A 22639-nucleotide genomic window follows, 5' to 3' on the forward strand; every position below is an offset into this window, starting at 1 on the left:
AAAAAAACTCGGCTAGCTACAACCACTAACAACAATTTTCTACACTCTCTATTTGTTCCTAAATCTAAACGGGGACTCCATGAACTGAGCTTTTTTACCAGAACTGCCCGTCTATGGAACTCTGTTTTGCTGGCATGCTTTCCAACTGACTACAATATGGTCGCCTTCAAGTACACTGTAAACAAGTTCTTGTAGAGTCGTCCCATTAAATAATCTAAATTGTACACAATTTACACCATTAACGATTACCATCTTACATTCATTAACCCTTAGCCTCGAGTGACTTTCGGGCCTTGATAAGTGGTGACTTTCTTGTAAAAAAAACAAACTAATTTGGATTATTTGAGTTCTTTGGACTACAGTTCTCATCTGGAGTGCTATTTGCACAATGTTTTGGCTAATATCACCTCGGACCTTCTTTAGGTGTATCTTGTTCAACTCGGAAATTTTCTACAAAATTTAGGCATCTGTATGGTATTTGAATGAAACCCTTTATTTAATCTACAGGGGTAGTATGTTCTGGTTCCATCAATCTATAGAAGTCTTAAGTAATTCACAATTGTATCTTTAGTATCGCCCCTACTGAAGATTGAACTTTCAACCTCCAGAAAAGTGTCACTTACAACTGAATTTTTACCTAATATTTTATCCTTTACATTACGGTTCTTTGTGGGCCCTTTTGGAGATTGAAAGTTCAATTCTCAGTGCAGACGATACTAAGGATACAATTGTGAATTATCCAAGACTTCTACCCGGTCATGGCTGATGGGACAAGAGCACCGTATCTCCATAGATTAAATAAAGGGTTCTGTTTCAAATTCCGTACAGATTCCTGATGTAGATTAGAAATTGATGCGTGAGACGAATGATCATAATAAGCTACTCTTTTTTTTTACATAAGGAGTCACCACTTATCAAGGCCCGGAGGCAACTCGAGGATAAGGGTTACTGAATGTACAACACGAGGGGCATGCAATACGTAATGGCGCTAACCCACTTCCATTTATCTGATCTAGCTGAAATTTTGCATGTCGATGATTTATATCTCTACGGGTTATGTGGCAAATTACAGCCCTGAACTAATTGTGGTTTCTGTTTTACAGGTGTTTGAACTGAGTCAGGCGTGAAATGGAGCCTGTTGAATGTCGAGCAGTGATCCGTTTTTTTGTATTTGAAAGGACGCACACCACAGGAGACGTTTGATGAAATGAAAGAAACTTATGGCGATAATGCCCCATCATATGACCTTGTAAAACGCTGGCATTGTGAATTCAAACATGGCTGAAAGTCTGTGAAAACAGCTCCCAGACCTGGTCGCCCCCCCCCCTTCTGCCATTGATGAAGCATCTGTCCGTCAAGTTGAGGCTGCTATTTTTGAAGATCGGCACATTACTATTCACCAAATAGCCCAAGATGTCAAGATTAGTAGAGGGTCTGTGGGAACTATCATTCATGACCATTTGCATATGCATAAGGTGTCTGCCAGATGGATTCCCAGGTTGCTCACACCATTCCACAAGTGAGAACGCATTGAGTGCTCGAGGAGGAATTTGGAGATGTGCCAAGAAGATGAATCAAAGTTTTTCAAAAGACTGATTGCACAGGATGAAACCTGGGTTCATCACTATGATCCAGAGACCAAAGCCCAGTCAATGCAGTGGAAGCACTTGGACTCACCACCTCCAAAGAAGGCAAGGGTGCAGCCCTCCATTGGCAAGGTCATGCTCACAGTCTTCTGGGAGCAGGACGGAGTAGTGATGACAGATTTCCTGGCAAAGCGTACCACAATTACAGGAGCCTATTATGCTTCACTTTTGAGGAAATTAAGGGAAGCTATCAAAATCAAGAGGTAGGGCAAGATCAGCAAAGGTACCCTCCTCCTGCAGGACAACGCTCCAGTCCACAACTTGCATGTTGCCAGATCAGAAGTATAGGCATGTAGTTATGAAAACCTTCCCCATCCTCCCTACTCTCCTGACCTTGCACCCTCTGACTTTCACCTCTTCCCAGCCATGAAGTTGTTTTTGAAAGGAAAGCGTTTCCCAGATGATGCAGCCTTGATTTCTGAAGTCATGTCGTGGTTAGAGGACCAACCTGGGGTGTTCTACAAAAACGGTCTCCAGAGCTGCATCAAACGATGGGAGAAATGCATAACTCTTGGTGGTTCCTATGTAGAAAAAGACTAATAACTGTGCCAAGTTTCGTTGCTCTACATCTAGGGGAAGTGGGTCAGGGGCATTACTTATTGCACGATCCTCGTAGTAAGTCCTTTTCTATTATTTGTCTACTTTGCGACTGAGGCTACAATGTGTGGGTTTCTGGACAAAATTACAATGTGTACGTTCTATCAACATGTTGTAGCCGCAGTCGCAAAGTAAGGAAAGTATAGAAAAGAACTTCAATTTTCTTTTTCTGTGTAACAACAACATTTATTTCCTCATTGTCCTGGCTGTGACGTCACCCACATGATCTTCTTCTTAAAGGTGCTATGGGAAGTGGGTCAGGGTAATACTTATTGCACGCCCCTCGTCGTCAATGAGATAATATAGTAATCGTTAGTAGTGGAAATTTTATAAATTGGATTACTTAAGAGAACGGTTCATCAGGAATTTGTTTACATTGGACTTGAAGACAACCAAATTGTAGGCAGATGGAAAACCGGCAAGCGGAAGAGAGTTCCACAGGTGTGCAGTTCTAAGAAAGACGCTTTCTTCATGGAATCTAGGCACAGATAAAGAGTGGGGGAAATTATTGGCAGTAGTTTCAGCTAGACAAGTGTTTTCTGTGAAAGTTTGGCGAGGGTGAACCATGGATTGGAGCTCAGACGAGCACTTGCCATGGGAATAACGAAAAAGCAGAGACAAGCTCGCAACATCTCTTCCATGGAAAACAGGTTGCAGGGAAGTGAAAAAGGCATCCCCACTAAGGAATTGTCATAGTGGATGGCATATAACTTATTCCCCAATTATTCTTTCTTGTATATGCTCCTAGAACTTGCTGCTGTATTCGATATTCAACATTTTACAAATCTGCAGCAGCCGAAACTTGCTACAATTACAAGCAGGAGCTAATTCTTGTGGTTCGAAATTTGAAATCGATTTTCTCCCTGGCTCGCCAAATCACAAGTCAGCTCTCAATCATGTGACCGAGTACATAAAAGGCAAAATCTGAAACTCCTACCCACTTTCTTCCTGACCCTGCCGGGCAGCAGACTTAGCCTTTGGGAGTACAATAAGCTAACATGGCGACCTTCTAACTCCCATTTGTTTCCAGGTGCGTATTTACCCAAACGAACAGTCTTTAAGAACTTCCCGAGTAAGAAACATTTCTGAGTTCAACAAGATACACTTGAAGAAGGTCGGAGGTTACATCGAAGGTTACATCATTGTGAAAATGACACTTTAGATGAGAACAGTCCAAAGATTTCAAATAATATGGATATCTCAACATGGCATTCTGGCTGAAAACAAAGCAAGGAGTATTTTTTTTTTTCATCCAACACTTCTGTAAAATTCATGAATAACAGTGTGGTCGGTAGAAAATCAGGAAATTTGAGGTTATAAATGTATCATTGTAGTTTTGAAGGTAGGAAGCTTATTGTGAAGAGGGTTATTTATTTGCTCCCACACCAAGCAAATTTGGCACAAGGCCGATTTTTAATGTGAGGAGTGAAGGGGAAATGGGGGCCAACTCCCCAGGGAGTAGGGGAACTGGATAGTGACAATTGGTATGAAGGGTTGCCCCTACATTGACCAAGGTCTTATATGTGGGTTTGTATTTATTTGCCCCCCCACTGAGTAAATTAGGCACAAGGCCGTTTTTTAATGTGGAGAGATTGGGAAATGGGGACCAGTTCCCCGGGGAGTAGGGGAGCTGGATAGTGACAATTAGTGTGAAGGGTTTCTCCTATATTGACCAATAACTGATTGCTACAAGAGCAAGGGTCTTATATGTGGGGTTGCTCCCACATATGGTCTTTGATTGCAGAATCTGCCAGAACAGATACTACACTTTGAGGTATTTATTTGCTCCCCCACTGAGCAAATTAGGCACAAAGCCGATTTTTAAAGTGAGGAGTGAAGGGGAAATAGGGACCAACTCCCCGGGGAGTAGGGGAGCTGGATAGTGACAATTAGTATGAAGGGTTGCCCCTACATTGACCAAGGTCTTATCTGTAGGGTTTCCCCCACATATGGTCTTTGCTTGCAGTATCTGCCGGAACAGATACTACACTTTGATCTTGGCCCGAAGACCACAAAGGTTGTATTTATTTGCTTCCCCACTGAGCAAATTAGGCACAAGGCCGTTTTTTTAATGTGGAGAGAGAGGGGGAGGGGGAAGGGAAGAGGGGACCAGCTTCCGAGAGGTGGGAAATGGGAGCTGGATAGTGACTTGTCAGCTGGCCCAAGTAGGGTTGTGCCTACATGGACCAGAAGATTGCCACAAGGGCAATGGTCTTTGCTTGCAGTATCTGCCGGAATAGATACTACACTTTGATCTTGTCCCGAAGACCACAAAGGTCGGTATTTATTTGCTCTCCCACCTAGCAAATTAGGCACAAGGCCGATTTTTAATGTGAGGAGTGAAGGGGAAATGGGGGCCAACTCCCCAGGGAGTAGGGGAACTGGATAGTGACAATTGGTATGAAGGGTTCCCCTACATTGACCAAGGTCTTATATGTGGGGTCGCCCCCACATATGGTATTTGCTTGCAGTATCTGCCGGAAAAGATACTACCGTTTGATCTTGGCCACAAAGGTCTCTCTTCTTGCGAAAAAGGTTCAGCTTATTGTGAAGAGATATCTACAAATGTTCCATGCTAAAAGAAATGCAATGGATGACAAAAACACAGACATGGCAGCAAGATGGTGCAAAGGCCTACACAAAAAGTTCTTTAATTCCATCAAGAATCTACTCCTGATGTTATTGCACCGGCGGATTGGCCTTCAAAAACCTCATATCTAAATGTAATGGATGACAGGCTCACAACGTCTCTTCTGTGAGAAAGAGGTTGCAGGGAAGAGAAAAGTGCATCCCCCACTAGGCTAAAAAGTCTATCCTGAACTCTGTCAAGGCAGGATAAGATCTTCCTAGCAGCTCCTGCCCAGATGTGACAGCAATACTCCATCCTTGGACGTATAGGTAGAGAATTGCATCAGTAGGTAGATATCTACTGGATCGATAGAAGGATCCCATCGTTTTTCCAGCGACCTTGGCAACGGATTTGATGCAGCAATTCAAAGCAAATTTGTACAGGTGGTGAGCAACTCTATCCTCTTCTGCGTAAATTTGTAGGGAATGGGACGTTTCAGTGTGTCTGATTCTACAGTATGTCCAATTCGGTGTCGATTACGCGAGTCACATTTTTATAACTTTCTAAAAAAAAGCTAAGAAAGACAACATGAAATCATATCACTTCAACTGTTTTTAAGAAAAACCATTTTTTTGTAAAATTCTTTTTGGCTAATTATTTTCTAGTTAACTTTTTAAGGATTATAAACTTTAACAAACATTTTAAAGTTTATTTGTAACTTATGCACTTATGTTACCGTGCTGAAACAATAATGTTATTATTTAGAACGCCATTCTTAACATGAGGAGGGGAAATTTTTGTAACTATTCTGTACTTTCGCCTAACAATTTAATAAAAAAAATGATATCATGAAACTTCAATTTAACTTGAAAATACTATTTAAAAAATACCACGGTAACATAAGTGCATAAGCATAGTTCTTTTCTTTTTTTTTTTTTTTAAATTAAGAAAAACAATATGAGAATACAATCCCATGGTTGATGACCAAGTGTTGTCTGTTGTTGTGTTGTGTTTTAATGTATTTATTTGCTTCCCCACCACAGCAAATTAGGCACAAGGCCGTTTTTAATGTGGGGTAAAAAATACCAGCTCCCCTAAAAGTAGGCAAAAAGGGAGCACTCTTGTTACCAAAAATAATAATTGTCCCAGTATTGAGGGTTTCCCCTCGATTGACTGGTACAAATTATCTGCAGAACCGATACTACACTTTGAAGTATTTATTTGCTTCCCCACTGAGCAAATTAGGCACAAGGCCGTTTTTTAATGTGGAGAGAGAGAGAGGGAGGGGGGAGGGGGGCCAGCTCCCGATGGGTGGGAAATGGGCGCTGGATAGTGGCAATTGGTATGAAGGGTTGCCCCTACATTGACCAAGGTCTGATATGTGGGGTTACCCCCACATATGGTCTTTGCTTGCAGTATCTACACTTTGATCTTGGCCAAAAGGCCAAGAAAACCAGAAAGAAGGCAAGCCTCTGTGTTTTGTTTTAAATGAACAGTTATTTTTAAAAAATGAAGAAAAACAATATTAAAATATAATCTCCTTGTTGACAACTGAATGTTTTTTTTTGTTTTTTTTGGTGTGAGTTTTAAATAAACACGGTGAGAAGTTTTGAGCCGTTTTTTTTTTTTTAAAGGAAAAATTATGTTCTTGCAAAACTCTGTTTTGTTAATTATTTTATGATTAATTTTTTAAGGATTAAATCTTAAAAATATTTTTTAATTTTTTTAATTAAGAAAAAAATATATGGAGATATAATCTAGTTGTTAATGACTGAATGTTGTTTGTTTTAGTGTTGTATTGTTTTTAAATAAGTTAGATTATTTTAAGTTCTCTTTTTAAAATTAAATTATATTTTTTTTATTTAATAATTTGTATTCCAATTTTATTCAAAGAAAAAAGTATCTTTGTTGAATGAATTTTATCGAAAAATAAATAAAAAAAAAAAACACACATGGAAGCGCTAATTTGCCACCAAGTCATCCCCGTACACCAAATCGGTTATGCCAAAATGTACCAAATCCAAATTTGTACTACTTCCCATGATTCCTTCCCATGATTCCTTCGTATAAGTCTCTTGTCACACATAAAACCTTGGCATTTAATTCTACTTCCCCTCAGCTCTGTTTAGGCTGGCACCATTAGAGAGGCTGACTTCAGTTATAGGTGTTACTTTCTCCTTCTTATCCAGAGCTGGTAAACTTGACAGTCATATACTAGCAAGGGTACCTGGGGTTGTCCAGGTGTGGTGAGTAAGGAAGGCCAAAAAAAAAAAAAAAAAGTAGGCAGCCCGGGTGGAGAGAGGTGTTAAAAAACAAAAAAAAAAAAAAGAGAGGATGACTTTTAAAAATATCAGCGAAAAAAGTGAGCCTTCCTTGTAGAAAAATGCCCAGTTGAGGGTGAAGGAATTAATATTTTTGGCCAATCTTTCAATATTTGTCGTCTGAAAGATCGAGCATGAAAATGATACCGATCTCGTGGGGATTCGTTGTGTCTGTCGAAAGTTTTTGCCAGACACACACACACACATCACACACATTTTGTCTTTTATATAATAGACTAGCAGGGGTACCTGGTGTTGCCCGGATGTTAGGAAGTGTAAAAGAAAAAAAAAGTGTTAGTAGGGAGGGTGGCTCGAACCCGTGACGAACCCGAAGGCGGAAAAGAAAGTGAAAAAAAAAAAAAAAGCAACATTTTACCGCTACGCTATGAAGACATGCGAAGTGAAAAGCATTTAAATTTAGAGATGTCAATCAAAAAGTTGACTTGCAAAGTGAAGGTGCAGAAATGAATGTTGGCTGAAGGCCAGTTCAGCTTTCCGCTGTTTCATTTATTTGTTTCCCCACGATGTTGAGGAAAACAAGCTCCCCCGAAAAAGGGAGAACTCTCAAATGAATAGCATTTGTCTGATATGAAGGGTTTTCCCCACGTTGATCAAAGCTAATTGCTTTATAAACGTCCCGGCATGAAAGGCCGCTGACCCCTTTGCATCGGTGAGTTTAGCTTTATTTATACAGAAAAAGACTAACAAACACTCGAGAGGATGGAATTGCGTGAATTTTATAAAAGTCAATCAAAATAAATGTAGACACGACGTCCCTTCGCAAATCGTAGATATTATGATCTAGGGTGTATATGAAAAGTTGTAAAAAATAGTAACCCTCTTGAGAATCCCACACCCCGAAAAAAAGCCTTTGCTGGACATACAAAAAACGCGCATGGCCGTTTTGTCTTTTATATATATACTAGCGGGGGTACCCAGCATTGCCTGGGTGTTTGGAGGTGTGTATGTAGAAGAGGGTTACCCTGTTTTAATATTAAAAAAAAAAACACGATGTTAAAAAAAATTGGAAAAACCAAAACAAAGCAAAAAGGAAAAGAAAGGTGTAAAAGATGAAAAAAGTTTAGGTAGGAAGCTAGGCTGGAACCCGAAACATCGAAGCTAAGGTGGGGGAAAAAAAAGCCTGACACGTTACCCCTATGCCAAAGAGACATACAATTGAGAACGGATAAAATTAAACCTTTAAAAACACTTGCAGGTGGTTGAAACTAACGTCAGTGTTTTCTAGGTCAAACATGACGTCATTGTCATAGTAGCAGGAGAAGAGAAAATGAAGGAATGATTTTTTTTGGTACCTCTGCTTGTAGAAAAGGGTCCAGTTTAGGATGAAGGAATTAATGTTTTTGGACAATTTTTTGATATTTGTCGTCCAAGATGTCAGGCTTCAAAATGATACCAATCTCGTGAAAATCCGTGGCCTGTGTCGAAAGTTTTTGTGAGACATACGAACACACATGCATACATACATACATTTTCGCTTTTATATATATAGATTAGCGAGAGTTACCCGGCGTTGCCCAGGTGTTTGGAGGTGTGTGTGGAAACTCGGGGGGGGTAACAAAAAAAAATGTTTTGGTAGGTAAGTATGAGGATCGAACCCGAACCGTTGAGGCAAAGTTGTAAATTAAAGTGTGAAAAAAAAAACGTGTGACGTTAACCATTGCCCCACCACGAGATACTAATGGAAACACGTTTGAATTTATTTTTATTATTGCTTGGAATTGGCAGGTGCTCGTTTTAATGAGTTAATGAGGTCAAGTTTGACTGTGGTATAGTATTTCATTTACTGCGGAAACGCTTTTTTTCATTTTTATTTTCCTAAGATGTTATAGGAAAAAGACTAACCCACATGCGGCGAGCGACAAATGCTGAATATTTATCTTCCCGAAATCGAGCAAATTAAATAGACTGGCGAGCTTCGTTGTTAACTCTGAGATATTACGATTTATATGTGATATAAAAAGTTTTAAAAAGTTGTGAACCGACCGACCGCTTCTCTGAAAAAAGCCTTTTGTAGACATACAGAAAAAGCGAACACACATACAAATATACATACATTTTCGCTTTTATATTTATAGATAAATAACTATGTCAAGTTTATATATATATAAATAACTATGTCAAGTTTACGAGCTCTGTTTTATAGTTGTATTTGTAGTTGCAGGAATTGCATAGTTATATTGAATGTTGTATGACTCATTTTTAGCAGTTCTTTCTGCTCTATGTTTTCAGGACTTACTGGATATTCAAAAGTCTTTGCAATAGTCCAGTGAAGATATTTACACACACCGTTGTGTCGCATTTTGCAGTAATCGCCCGTCAGAATCTTACAACTGGGTGTCAGATGGATCACAGTCGCCATTACTTAGAGGAAGAACCTGCATTTGTACTTGCTGAGACCACTCGTTTTCATAAAAGCATTGGCGATCAAGCATTGATTTTAGATAGCAATTATTATACTCAGTTGATTATGGTAGCTTAAGAATACTCGTTTTTTTTGTTTTTGTTTTTTTGATAAATTAATTGAAGAAAATTCTATCTGACAGACCAATGAACTTAAGTTGTCTTAGAGAAACATGAAATTGCAACTAAATATTGGTTCAAACAATTGATGCCTGTGTATATATTTACAAAACAAACATGTCTCAAACAATTATCATTAAATGTTTTTCAATTTTAATTTTTTATTTAAATTTTTTTTTCATATAAATTTTAATTTTTTACTTTTATTTTTTTATTTAGATTTTTTATTTACATTTTTTTGATTTAATTTTTTTATATTTTTATTTTAATTTTTAATTTGTTTAATTTTAATTTTTTATTTTTATTTTTATTTAATTTTTAATTTGTTTTTAATTTTTATTTTTTAATTTTTTAATTTTATTTTTTAAAATTAACTTTTAAAATTTTAATTTACTTTTAAATTTTAATTTTTTACTTTTATTTTTTATTTAGATTTTTTATTTACATTTTTTTAATTAAAATTTTTTAATATTAACTTTAAAATGTTAATGTTTTTATTTTAATTTCTTAATTTTATTTCTTTAATTTTATTTTTCATTTTTTTAATTTAAATTTTTTAAATTTAATTTCTTTTTAATTTTAATTTTTTTATGTTAATATTTTTAATTTTAATTTTTTTATGTCAATATTTTTAATTTTAATTTTTTAATGTTAATATTTTTAATTTTAATTTGTTTTATTTTACTTTTGTAATTTAATTTATTTTAATTTTAATTTTTTAAAATTTTAATTTTAATTTTAAATTGTTCTTGTTTGTTTGCTACTAGACATCATCTTCGAGTGCTGTCGGTCACTCTGTACAAACATTTCTCCAGATATCCTGACATGAAGATGTTCTGACTTACAAATATGCCTTGACTTAATATTAAAAATAACATAGTATTCGAAGCCATGATACGTAGCTCTTATTCTAATCTTTTAACTTCTGGTGGAAATTTACGATTTCTTCTTACTCTAACCTTTTGTGGAAAATTACATTTTAAACATTATTTTTACCACACCTATGTCCTCTCTTGCTAAACGTGTGGAAGGTGCTAGTACAGGTGCACACAAGATATGTACATAGACACTATTCTCACAAGTAAATCTTGGTTAAATAAACATAATAAGATAGTATGTGAAGCCCATATAAGTTGGTTGGTTGTTTTTGTTTTACGGCATATCAACCCTTTTCAGGTTATTTAATGCCGAATCCAGTGATTTTAAAGAACAATCTGTTAATAGAGTATATTTGGGTTTTTTTTTAAGTCCATTTCTATTTAATCCGTAGTTGGGACCCTAACAAGTACTACCAGTCCGGGTCAGAGTGGACCTGGGAGCAATGGCAATTAAAGGGTGTCGAAAGTTTTTGCCACACACACACACACACACACACACACACACACACATTTTGTCTTTTATATGGTACCAAATCCAAATTTGTACTACTTCCTATGATTCCTTCCTATGAGTCTCTTGTCACACATAAATTGAAGCCTGCAAACGGGGGCCCTACTATCGGATGTAGTTTAAGGTCATATCCAGGAATGAAGCCCAAATAAGATCTCCTCAACACGGTTATACATTGACTTATACGAAAAATGGTGCATCTTCTAGTGATGCAATCTCAAGTAACTGCACATAACTGGATACTCCACCAGACCAGTTGAATTTTGTTTATTTACATAAAAATAACAAGTAAAAACGAATCATTTTTCAGTGTCAAAAAGTGTGTCTTGGTAGACAGTTTTTGTAAATGTGAAAGTTATTTAGACTGTTCGTTGTATTGAAACAAAAAAAAGCAGAGAATGTCCTTTGTTTTCTTAGTGAGAAAACATGCTTACTATTTTTGTGTGATATGAGAAAGAAAGAGGAAAGTAAATGTCTTTGTGTGCGGCTGAATATCTGCATTATTCTGTGTGTGTGTGTGTGTGTGTGTGTGTGTGTGTGTGTGTGTGTGTGTGTGTGTGTGTGTGATTAGGCGTGTTTTGTCAAGCTGGCAAGAACAAGTAGCAACGACGACGTTGGTAAGAGAAAAGAGAAGTAGAAAGTGCATGTTTGTGTGCGCGACTGAATGTCTTCATTATTCTCTCTGTGCGTGCATACGTACATGCGAATAGGTGGGTTTCGTCATGCTGGCGAGGAAGTAGCAATGAAGATGTTGACCCAAGAAAGTGAAAAGAGAAAAAAAAGCAAACAGTGAGTGAATGAGAAGAGTTTGCTCATTGTTTATATATTTTTCGATAGGCTCCCAGGCGACTTAGGAAAAAGGTATGAAAATTAAGTCTCTCGTTCAGCGTTAATTGGTTAAAAAAGTGCACGTCGTTGTCAAGTGGTATGCCTTCAACTACGCCCGCCGAACAAAACACATTTTAAGTTTTCTTTCCCCGCAGAATTTGCGTGGGCGTATTTTCGAGGTTATAGATTCTCACTGTATATGGACTGATTAGGGTGATAGAAATCAATGGTAGCAGTCCTAATTGTCATGTTAAGAACGGCGTTCGGAATAGACAACCTAAACCCCCAATGTTAAGAACAGCTTTTGAAATAGACACCACCAACCTCCCCATCTCAAGAACGGGATTCGGAATAGATATTCACAACATCCCCATGTAAAGAACGGTTTTCAAAGTAGACACCCCCCCCACCTTTTTATTGGGGGGATGTGGAAAAAATTACACCAATTTAACCGATCGGTGTCAGCATACCCACTCGGAAATGCAAAACAAATTGTTAAGTGGCAGTATCCGTAGGAGGGAAGTAGATTTGCATCTCTGAAATTTATTAATTTCTTTTTTTGCGCGCATAATTGGATTTTTATTTATTTATTTGTTATTTTTAACACAAGAAATGAATGCATTTTTTAAGTGTGTTTAACTGCACAAATCGAAAAGACCAAGAAACAACAAGAAAGATATACTATAGCATTATAGAAACGCAAATTCACTACTAAAAAATGACTTCACACAGTTGATGCGTGTACATAACCAGGGTGTCCAAAATGTCTTTAGACAATTTTATAAATTCATTAAAATGTTTTTAGAAGTTCTGTCAAATAATTCTTTTTGCATATTAATTAGTTGTTATTAAAGTTTAAATAATATCATTTTTTATTATTTCAGAAATGAATTAGAAAAATGAAATAATTTACTTCCAACCTTTAGCAGAGAGACCACAAAATATAAACGATCTGTTCATAACCATTTATTCTTGACGAAAGAAGAAGAACAGAGAATTGACAGGGCCGTATTCTGTAACCACATTATTTAAACATTTCCGAGATTTCCAGTTTCAGTTGTTTTAAGGAAAATTGTAGGGTGACTGCAGTCACGGAGGCGGGCTACCAAGGGTGGCATATGCGAACTCGAAACCCGACCGATGGGACACGAAAAGGCGACAAATCATCAGGTTCGATCGCGTCTTAATTTGCATATGAACGAGAGAATATAAGTTTGGCAGTGAAGATGTCGGGGGGGGGGGATTCAAATTGAGTTGTCGAGAACCGGACTGAACGTGTTAGAATGGAGAATGTTCAAATGCTGCCAAGAATCCAGTCCAGTTTTTTTTTCTATTAGAGTTGTAAGAGTAAAAAATTTTTTTAGGTGTAATTACACTATAATAACAAAATTCGGAAAAAAGAAAAAAAAAACGATTAAAAAAACATCACATTTCAATTTCAACTAAAATAACGATATCTACTTAATTGGTATGTCAGAAGTACTTAATTATTACCGTATCATTTTTTTTTTAAATACGAATTTTCTATCTTTAAAATAAAAAAAATCTATAGAAACACGTGACATTATAACAAGGGAAGTAACTCCGTTATGCTAAAAACAAGACAAGTAATTCATATTTACGATTATTAACGTACAATTTATTTTAAAAATTGGCAATAGTTATACGCTATTTACCTCCCTTTGGAGCTCTTCAGTGGTTTTAGCCAAATTTTCACTAATTTTCGTCAAAAGATGTTTTCTTTAATAAATTTTTTCTATCGTATCGTTTTTCGTAATTTTTGGATATATTCATTGCTATAATATGATAATCAAGCAGATACGATTGGTTTTCCTTGAAATACAGTATTAAAAATTTCGAATTTCGCTATTATAATGTAGTTGTACCATTTGTCTAAAGACTTTGTAGACCTCTGAATTTATAGAATAAACACGTCTGTGCTGTTTCTTATTTTATATTTCTAAGAGACACACATACACATTAAAATTTATAAATTCATTCGCGCGGGAATTACAGCATTTACCTACACCAAACCCCTTGGGTAAAAAAGCAGAACGCTTGAGAAATGACTGACGTAGCTAAAAGCACTTTTTTTTCTCAAAAATATGAATGTTTGACCAATCAGGAATCGATTTAAAAAAAAACACATTTTTGCAAGCCTCTGGGAGCCGCTAAAGAAATATAAAAGGCACGGAGAACATCTCTCGTCAGATAAAATGATAACCGACACCAACAGGAACGCTCGCCGAGTGAAATTCAGTATCTGAAATGACAGCGTTTCTCGTACGTTAAAGAACATTGCTTGACTCTCTCTTTCTCTCACTTCGCCGCAACACATAATTGGACTATTTCTCACACGCTTTCAAGTCTTCACCTTCTTCCTCCCTTCCTTCTTTCATACTGTCAGCTTGGCGTACACTAAAAAGTAATTACTTTTCTTTTAACAAAAATAAACAATAGTTTATTTTATATTATTTAGTAGTGTTTTTCTTTTTCTTTATTTATTTCAGGGGGTTTATGCAAGTCCCCAACACCATTTATTTAAAGTTGTTTTTATGTTAAATGTCAGGCCATTATGTGAATAAAGTTCGCAAAAAAAAAAAGAAAAATAAACAATGGAGTAAAATTTATACAATTTAGACATCTTTCTCTTTTTTTATACTTTACCTGAATTTTAAAATGACGCCATTTTTTTCTTTTATCAAATACTTTTTCAACCATTTGTTTGTCAATCTGTCTGATTATTTATTTGTTTGTCTGTCTTCGTCTGCAGTTGTGTGTTGTGTCACTCTTTGTCTTTTCTTCCATCCCCGCCATTAAAAAAAAACAAAAAAAACTCGCTATTAAAAAAAAAATGAACTCCCAATTTACAATAATCACCTGACATTTACAATAGTTGCCGCGTCTGATGTTAACATCGATCTTGTGAAAGCGACCTTTCCTCGAGTCCGCGTGGTCTCAATTTTCTTTCAAGTTGACAAAATGCTGTCTACTTTCAGCTAATCTATTTGTTAAATACTCGCATCAGAACCAGCGGGACAACCGCAGACAAGGACAACACAATTAATCTTCGCACTCGTCTAGGAGAAAACTCGTACAGTTCTCACAGTTTTTCACCTCTATAAAACTCATCGGTTGATTGGTCTGGTTAACACCCTAACAACAATGAAAAAGACATAAAGAGTTTGAATTTAAAATGCGATAAGCACAATTTTGTAAATAAATTCCAGTGTTAGTAAAAAGGAGTTCTGTCAGTTTTCTTTCAGGATTACAAGCTATTTCGGCCATCATTTTCTTGTGAAAATCGTCAGCCACCACGCCATCTCTTACTTTTGTGGCTGCGTTCAATTGTCTTTTTAGTACGCCAGTCACTGCTGCAGGCAAGTAAATATCCTTCAAATTAACTGCAAATAGAAAATGTGGCATAGAACATCCACACACTAGGTAACTGGAACTGGGCTTCCGCACTATGGATTAGAGCAGAGATTTCCAAACTACAGCCCGCAGGCCAGATTTTTTATCTGGCCCGCAGAGCTCTTGTGGAAGATAATTAGGAAATTTTTGTTAAATGGAAATGTGTGAAGACATTGTGGTGGTTTTCTTTTTGTTCAAAAATAATTAAAAATAATGAGGTTTCACTAAAAACCAAAGATAATGAAGAAAACCTGTATAAATAAATTCTTTGCACTTATGCACTTATGTTACCGTGATGAAATAATAACGTTATTATTTAGAAAGCCATTCTTAACAATATCATAGTAATCGTTAAAAATGTAAATTTTGTAAATTGAATTACTTAAGGGAAACGGCCCATGAAGAACTTGTTTACGTTGGACTTGAAGACGACCATATTGTAGTCAGCTGGAAAGCAGACAAACGGAAGACAGTTCCACAGGTGTGCAGTTCTAAGAAAGAAGCTTTGTTCATGGAATCTACCTTTAGGTTTAGGCACAGATAAAAAGTGGGGGAAATTATTGATAGTTTTTCAGCTAGACGAGTGTTTCTCATGAAAGTCTGGCGAGGGGATGGGGGCATAGATTGGAGCTCAGCCGATCACTTGCAATGAAAATAATGATAAAGCAGAGACAGGCTCGCAACATCTCTTCTGCCGTAACCAGCAGATTCTAGCATTGCTACAAATACAACTTGCTGATTTCTTTATGTCCTCTGATGAGAAGAATAGTAAGAATAGCATTCTTTGAAACTACACGGAATAAGGACTTTGTAAATTATTTTTTAGAGTATTCGGTCGAACAATAAATTTGATTGTAAATTTCAACTTACAGTTTTAATTTCTTATATATATATATATATATATATATATATATATATATATATATATATATATATACATATATATACACACACACACACACACACACACATATATATATATATATATATATGAGTTAAGGGCGTAATATATTATAATATATATATATGAGTTAAGGGTATAATAGATTCACTGATATAATAATTAATTTTGCGCTACGAAACAGATACTGTCAAGAGTTGTATAAGTCAACTGAATTAAAGGAATAAATTATAAGATGGTAAACATCATGAATTTTGGAATATAACTTTTTGTCATTTATTCTCTCAATACACACACACACACACACACACACACACACACACACACACACACACACACACACACATATATATATATAATGTTATACGTCCAGCTAAGCTTCTAGAAGAGTGATTTCAAGTTTATGAGGGGTTTTGAAGCATGAAAACGATGTTGTTATTTTTTTGTATTTAATATTTTATTTTTTATAATTCAAGCGGTTCTTATATATATATATATATATATATATATATATGTATATATATATATATATATATATATATATATATATATATATATATATATATATATATATATATATATATATATATATGATGTTAAAAGTCCACGTATGCTTCTAGGATAGCGATTTAAATGTTATGGGGTTTTTTGAAGCATGAAAAACGATGTTACTTTTTGTATTTAATATTTTTATTGTTATTTTTTATATTTCAAGCGGACCTCCGCTCTTGGTCACAAATATGTATATATATATATATATCCTTGGTCACAAATATATATATATATATATATATATATATATATATATATATATATATATATATATATATATATATATATATATATATATAGTTGAATTTATTTCAAATAAACCGCGACGGAGACTTCTTGAATCAGCGCTTTGCGCAAATTCAAGCGCACAATTAAACAACGTGGAGTTTTCTATAATGTATCGCTGTTAATAAGTAAACTTTTTTTTAAAAAAACATAATTTAATAGCAAACATATGTCAACCCTCTCACTCCATAGAAACACCTCCTCTTATATTTAATACATAAAATCTCGATCAATAAATTACATAACAAAATCACCCTCATTTCATTTCTGATTCACATCCATGCAGTAGAACCCCTGGATACGATGGCCATAGGATACGTTTTTTCAGGCTACGATGTGGACGACGATGTTTTTCCGGACCCTGGTTAAGGTATTTGCTCCGCCTTACGGTGTTATTTATAATGTTATTTGATTATAGACATGTGTATTGTATACTGTACTGTATTTTCTTAGATATTTTTAGTGCCTTGCTCGGGGGGGGGGGTTCTACTGTATTTGAATAATAACGGACATATTTGTTCCACAAAGAATATGAATTACATCATATCTTTTTAAATATATTAACGGCTATATGACGTTATAAGAAAAATCTTACCCTCTTTCATATCACTATGCCCCCTATTTTTGAATTTCCAACGCCTTTTTCCGTTTCTGAAATGGAACACGATCATACATTTCATTACATCAAAAATATATTTTCAGATATTTGTACTGATGTTTTGTTTTCTTAATTTCATTCATCCAGATGAAGTCTCGCAATAAAGACGAAACGTCGATGAAAACAACTTGGTTCGCTTCTTTTTTTATTTCTCTCCCCCCTCTCTCTCTCTCTCTCTCTCTACATATATATATATATATATATATATATATATATATATATATGGTTTCAAATGTTAAAAACTTCAAAGACTATATATATATATATATATATATATATATATATATATATATATATATATATATACATATATATATATATCAAACCTGACTTTATATACGAAAGTTTCGCAAGGAAACAAAAGAAAAGTAATTTGACACAAGTATTTTTTAGTTAAAAGAAAACGCATTTATTAACGGTCATTTCATCACCAAACCATTGACACGTATTTTCCAAACCAGTAACAATATCGTCACATTCCTGCTTTTCCTCACAGGGTCAATTAACAGTTTCCCAGTTCACAACTACAACTAATTATTATGTCTGCAGTTCGCCCCACGGCACACGGTCGTCCGACAATTTTGTTAAAATTTTGGATTACACCTTGTTTTAAAAGTTCCTGTCGAACCAACACATTCTTAAAAGTCCTGTCATGCCACGTGTTTTCCCCGATAACCATTAGGCCAGCTTGATATGATCTTTAAAAAGTGTTTCTAAACCTACTCATTCTTGACATAAGGAATCTATGAAAGATTCACGTATATGCATTCATGAGACAGTTGACAAACAAATAAAATCTGATGACCCCACCACAATTTTTTAATTTTTACTCCTTAGCAGCCCCCTTTCCCGGATGAAAACGGATTTTAAAAAATTCTCATGTCTGAATACTCTATATACCAAATTTTAAGTCTATAGATAAAAAATGCATTGAGTATAAAGGTTGAGAAGTGTCCTCACACATTCTCACTTTTATAGATATGTAGATAATAGTATTCGAAGCTCAGATTTGCTCTGTTGACAAACCAAACTGGATAGAAGGAACCCGTTGGCCTGGAATCTTCTAGTGATGGTATCACAAACAAAGTACCTGCTTCCAATTTGTCATGAGCCAACACGGAAATAGTTAAGCTCAGAAAAACCGTCACGCTTATTAAATAGCAAAAGACGAGAGGATGAGGAAGGAGGCCATCCTAAAATAAGAGGGGGGGGCTAGATGTGGAAGTTAAGAAATCGTGTCACTTGACAGATATCTGCACGGGCATTTCAGTTCAGTTAACTCTCAAAGATCAAGGGTCTCCTGCCCGGAGCTAACATTTGATCTCTTTATGAAATATATAGATATTCGTGTTTAGTATCAGTTAACTCTCGAAGATCAATGAGCCTTTCCCTTGGGCTAACACTTGATTCTTTTATCAGATACGTAGATATATGAGAAATCATTTAGTTCAGTTAACTCTCAGAGGTCAAGGAGCCGGTTCCTATGGCTTACACTTGATCTCTTTATGAGATACCTAGATGCATGAAGGTTTTTTATTTATTTATTTTTTTTTCAATTTTCTCCTCTTCTCAAACCTGGGGTACGTAAAACAATGAGGAATATTACGTTTTTTTTTTCTTTGCATTGATCACTTAATTATGTAATAATTTATTTTTCTTGTGGTTTTTGCTGGGTCTTGCCTAATTCCAGGACAAAAAATTATCTGGTCTGGTAGAGTATTTAGTTTAGTGCTAGAGGCAACATCATAAGGAGAAGGTGGACCATTACTCATGTGAACCAGTGTGTAGCAACGATTACTCTTACAGTCACGGTTGCATAATATCCTACACTCGCGGTTTCGTCAATGTCCACACTGTTGGGTCTTGTTCATTGCTTGTTGATTGAGATCTAAGCAAACGCCGGTTTGGTTTTAAAGAGTTTTTTGAACAGAACAAAAAGAGAAACGTGAAATGCATAACTACGAGAGAGAAAAAGAGAGGATGAGAGAAAAATAGAGACAGACAGACAGACATATAAATAAATAGATAGATAGATAAATAGATAGATAGATAGATAGATAGGAGAGAGAGCGAGAGAGCGACAGAGAGAGGGAGAGAGATACAGACAGAACCAAAAGAGAAAAATTAAATGTATTACTACTAGAGAGAAAAAGAAAGGACGAGATAGCTAGCTAGCTAGCTAGCTAGATAGATAGAACAAAAACAGAAAAATGAAATGTATTACTTCTAGAGAGAAAAAGAAAGGTTGGTTGGTTGGTTGTTTTTGTTTTACGGCATATCAACCTTTTTTAGGTTATTTAATGCCGAATCTAGTTATTTCAAGGAACGATTTTTAATGGAGTATATATTTTTTTTTTTACGTCAGATTCTATTTAACCCATAGTTGGGACCCTAACAGGTACTACCACTCCGGGTCAGAGTGGACCTGGGAGCAATGGCAATTAAAGGGTGGCTCCACACTCCCCAAAGCCCGCAAGGTGGGGCCTCACCATCGGATATAGTTTTAGGTCATATCCAGGACCGAAAAAGAAAGGACGAGAGAAATAGATAGATAGATAGATAGGTACAGATAGACAGACAGACAGACAGACAGACAGGCATGCAGACAGCCAGCCAGCCAGACAGACAGACAGACGGAGATTTAGAAGGAATGAATGCGAGGGAGATATACCATTTACACTTACTGAGTAGAGGTCAAGATATTTTTTTATTATTATTTTATTTACAAATTGAGGCCAAAATACCGACCGACAGAGCCTCTTTTATCAGTGTCTGGTCGCACATTAAAGAAATACCTTCGCACAATGTGACTAAAAAAAGAACTCCAAAAGAATGAAGTAATACTTTTTCTTTTAAATAACATAACTCTATAAATAACTGCCCAGAAATATCTTTTATTAAATAAACACACTAGTCTATTGTCTTTCGACGTTTTCGAGATGAAGATTAATACTTCATTTAATTTGGATTATTCGGACTACTGTCTTGATCTTGAATGTTATTTTCAAAATTTTCCTCGAATGTAATTTCCGTCGAAACACTGCACGCGGCGTCCGTTAAAACCCTACACGTGGCGCAATGGATATAAGTACTAAGTATAATCAATTTTTGCATATATTAAGATTTGGTCATCCAACGTTTAAAATGTAAAGATTTATTTATTTTTTTTAAATTAGGTACTTGTGCATTATGCAGGATGGAACCATAAAATTGTCGCCCTAGAAAAGACAACATTATTCCATTGCGGTTTGATGAAAACCGGTTACTTTTTTTTTTTTTTTTTTTTTTTTTTGTGGCAAACTATCTACTAGTTGGCCAGTTGTGTACAAATCCCAAGAGCAAGAAGAGCCTTCTATCATGTCTGAAAGTAACACAATGTTCAACGAGCGAAATCAGAGATGCGCCGCTGTACCGTATATGCTCTCTACCGATCCAAGTTATGACAACAGAACCATTTCCAGCTCACTCCAAATGCATCACTGGATTGCCATGAATAACAGGGACGTGCCCAGGGTGATGAAAAACAAAGTTTCCGGCTACGGTTATGGTTTTTGGTGTGGTTTCAAGTGAGAGCCACATCCTGCTACCTCACATCTTCGAAATCGGCTTAAAAGTCAGCATCAAAGTGTACCTGGATGTGCTGAAGAGTGTGGTGATTCTTTGGTGCAATCAGGTGACCGCTGGCAGACCCTGGGTGTGGCAGCAGGACTCGATGTCAACCCACAAGTTCAAAGGGACCCAGGCTTGACTTCAGGAGGAGGGCTACGACTTTGTACCCTTCTCACACTGCATCCCCTCCGCATCCTTCGACTTGAACCCGCTGGATTATTTTATTTGGTCATACGCCGAGAACATCACCAACTTTACCTCTCACAACACTAAAGTCAGCCTGATCGCCTTCATCCGTCGAGCTCTCTCCAGCACTTGAAAAGGCATGCTCCCAGTTCCGGACACGTATCTAGGCGGTGATTGAGGCTGAAGACGGCCACATTAAATAGATGTCAGCTCTATTACTTAATTAAGTTACCTGGAATGACTTTTTTTTTCAATAGAAGTTTTAAAATGAAGCTGTAGTGTTGTTGTTTTTTTTAGGGAGAAATTAAGACTGTGGTTCAGCGTTAGGTGTTGGAAAACCATTCTGATCTCAATTTGCTGCAGGTTTTCCAACAGTCAGATACGAGTGTGGTCCCCGGCGCCAGTTTGTACTTCTTTATTATGGGAAGTGTTAGGGTTTCGGCGTTACGGTGTGGTACTGTCACCAGAAACCTCTTTGTAGCATAGCGCAGACGTGCATATGTAGATGCATGCAAAATGACGTCATCGGTAGGAAAAAATAAAGACTTTAAAAAGGAGATCACGTTAGAGACGGAGATAGCGTTCGAGATCATGTGAGAGGCGTAGAGAACGTTCCAGATCAGGTGGGTAACGCCACGGCCGTAACAATGAGGAAATAAATGTTGTTACAAAGAAAAAGCTAGTTGGCGTTCTTTTCTATGCTTTGTCTCCTTTGCGACTAAGCATACAACGTGTTAGTTCCCAATCTGTATTACACCTTCTCTTGAGGGTCATATCCGCCGAAGACCCAGAGCGGTTCACAGATCCTTCTAACGTTGTGTTGCCTCTGTTGAATAGGAATTCGACTGTAAAATGTTCTTTAAGCTCGCTAGGTGAAGTCTACATCTTTTTTTAATGATTTAATTTTTTTCAGCGATTAAAATTAATATTTTCTTTTAATTTTAGTAGCTGTCGTCTGCTGAGATTTTCATTGGCTAAACATACAGCGCGTTTGTAATGTCGTATGGTCAATCGATTTTTTATTGGCTGAACGTTTTCGGCATATTCCTAGGATCTACATTAGTTGCCTGCATTATATATATATATATATATATATATATATATATATATATATATATATATATATATATATAACTTATATAT

At 36.1% G+C, this 22639-nt stretch overlaps 1 protein-coding gene and 1 long non-coding RNA gene across 2 annotated transcripts in view; one reads left to right on the forward strand and one right to left on the reverse strand.

Annotated features, from left to right (window-relative positions):
- The window catches only part of LOC145254640 (uncharacterized), a 215573-nt gene extending 201048 nt beyond the window's left edge, over window positions 1-14525 (forward strand). Inside the window, exon 3 of the long non-coding RNA XR_013863783.1 lies at window positions 12776-14525. This is a non-coding gene — a long non-coding RNA (uncharacterized LOC145254640). The remainder of the gene's footprint in view (window positions 1-12775) is intronic.
- Window positions 1-22639, reverse strand: part of LOC145254638 (large neutral amino acids transporter small subunit 2-like) — a 314875-nt gene that overhangs the window by 235420 nt on the left and 56816 nt on the right. The gene's annotated exons all lie outside the window — the stretch shown is intronic.

The sequence above is a fragment of the Euprymna scolopes genome, chromosome 30, assembly GCF_053919585.1.
Source record: "Euprymna scolopes isolate OS-2025 chromosome 30, ASM5391958v1, whole genome shotgun sequence".
Classification (NCBI taxonomy): Eukaryota; Metazoa; Mollusca; class Cephalopoda; order Sepiida; family Sepiolidae; genus Euprymna; species Euprymna scolopes.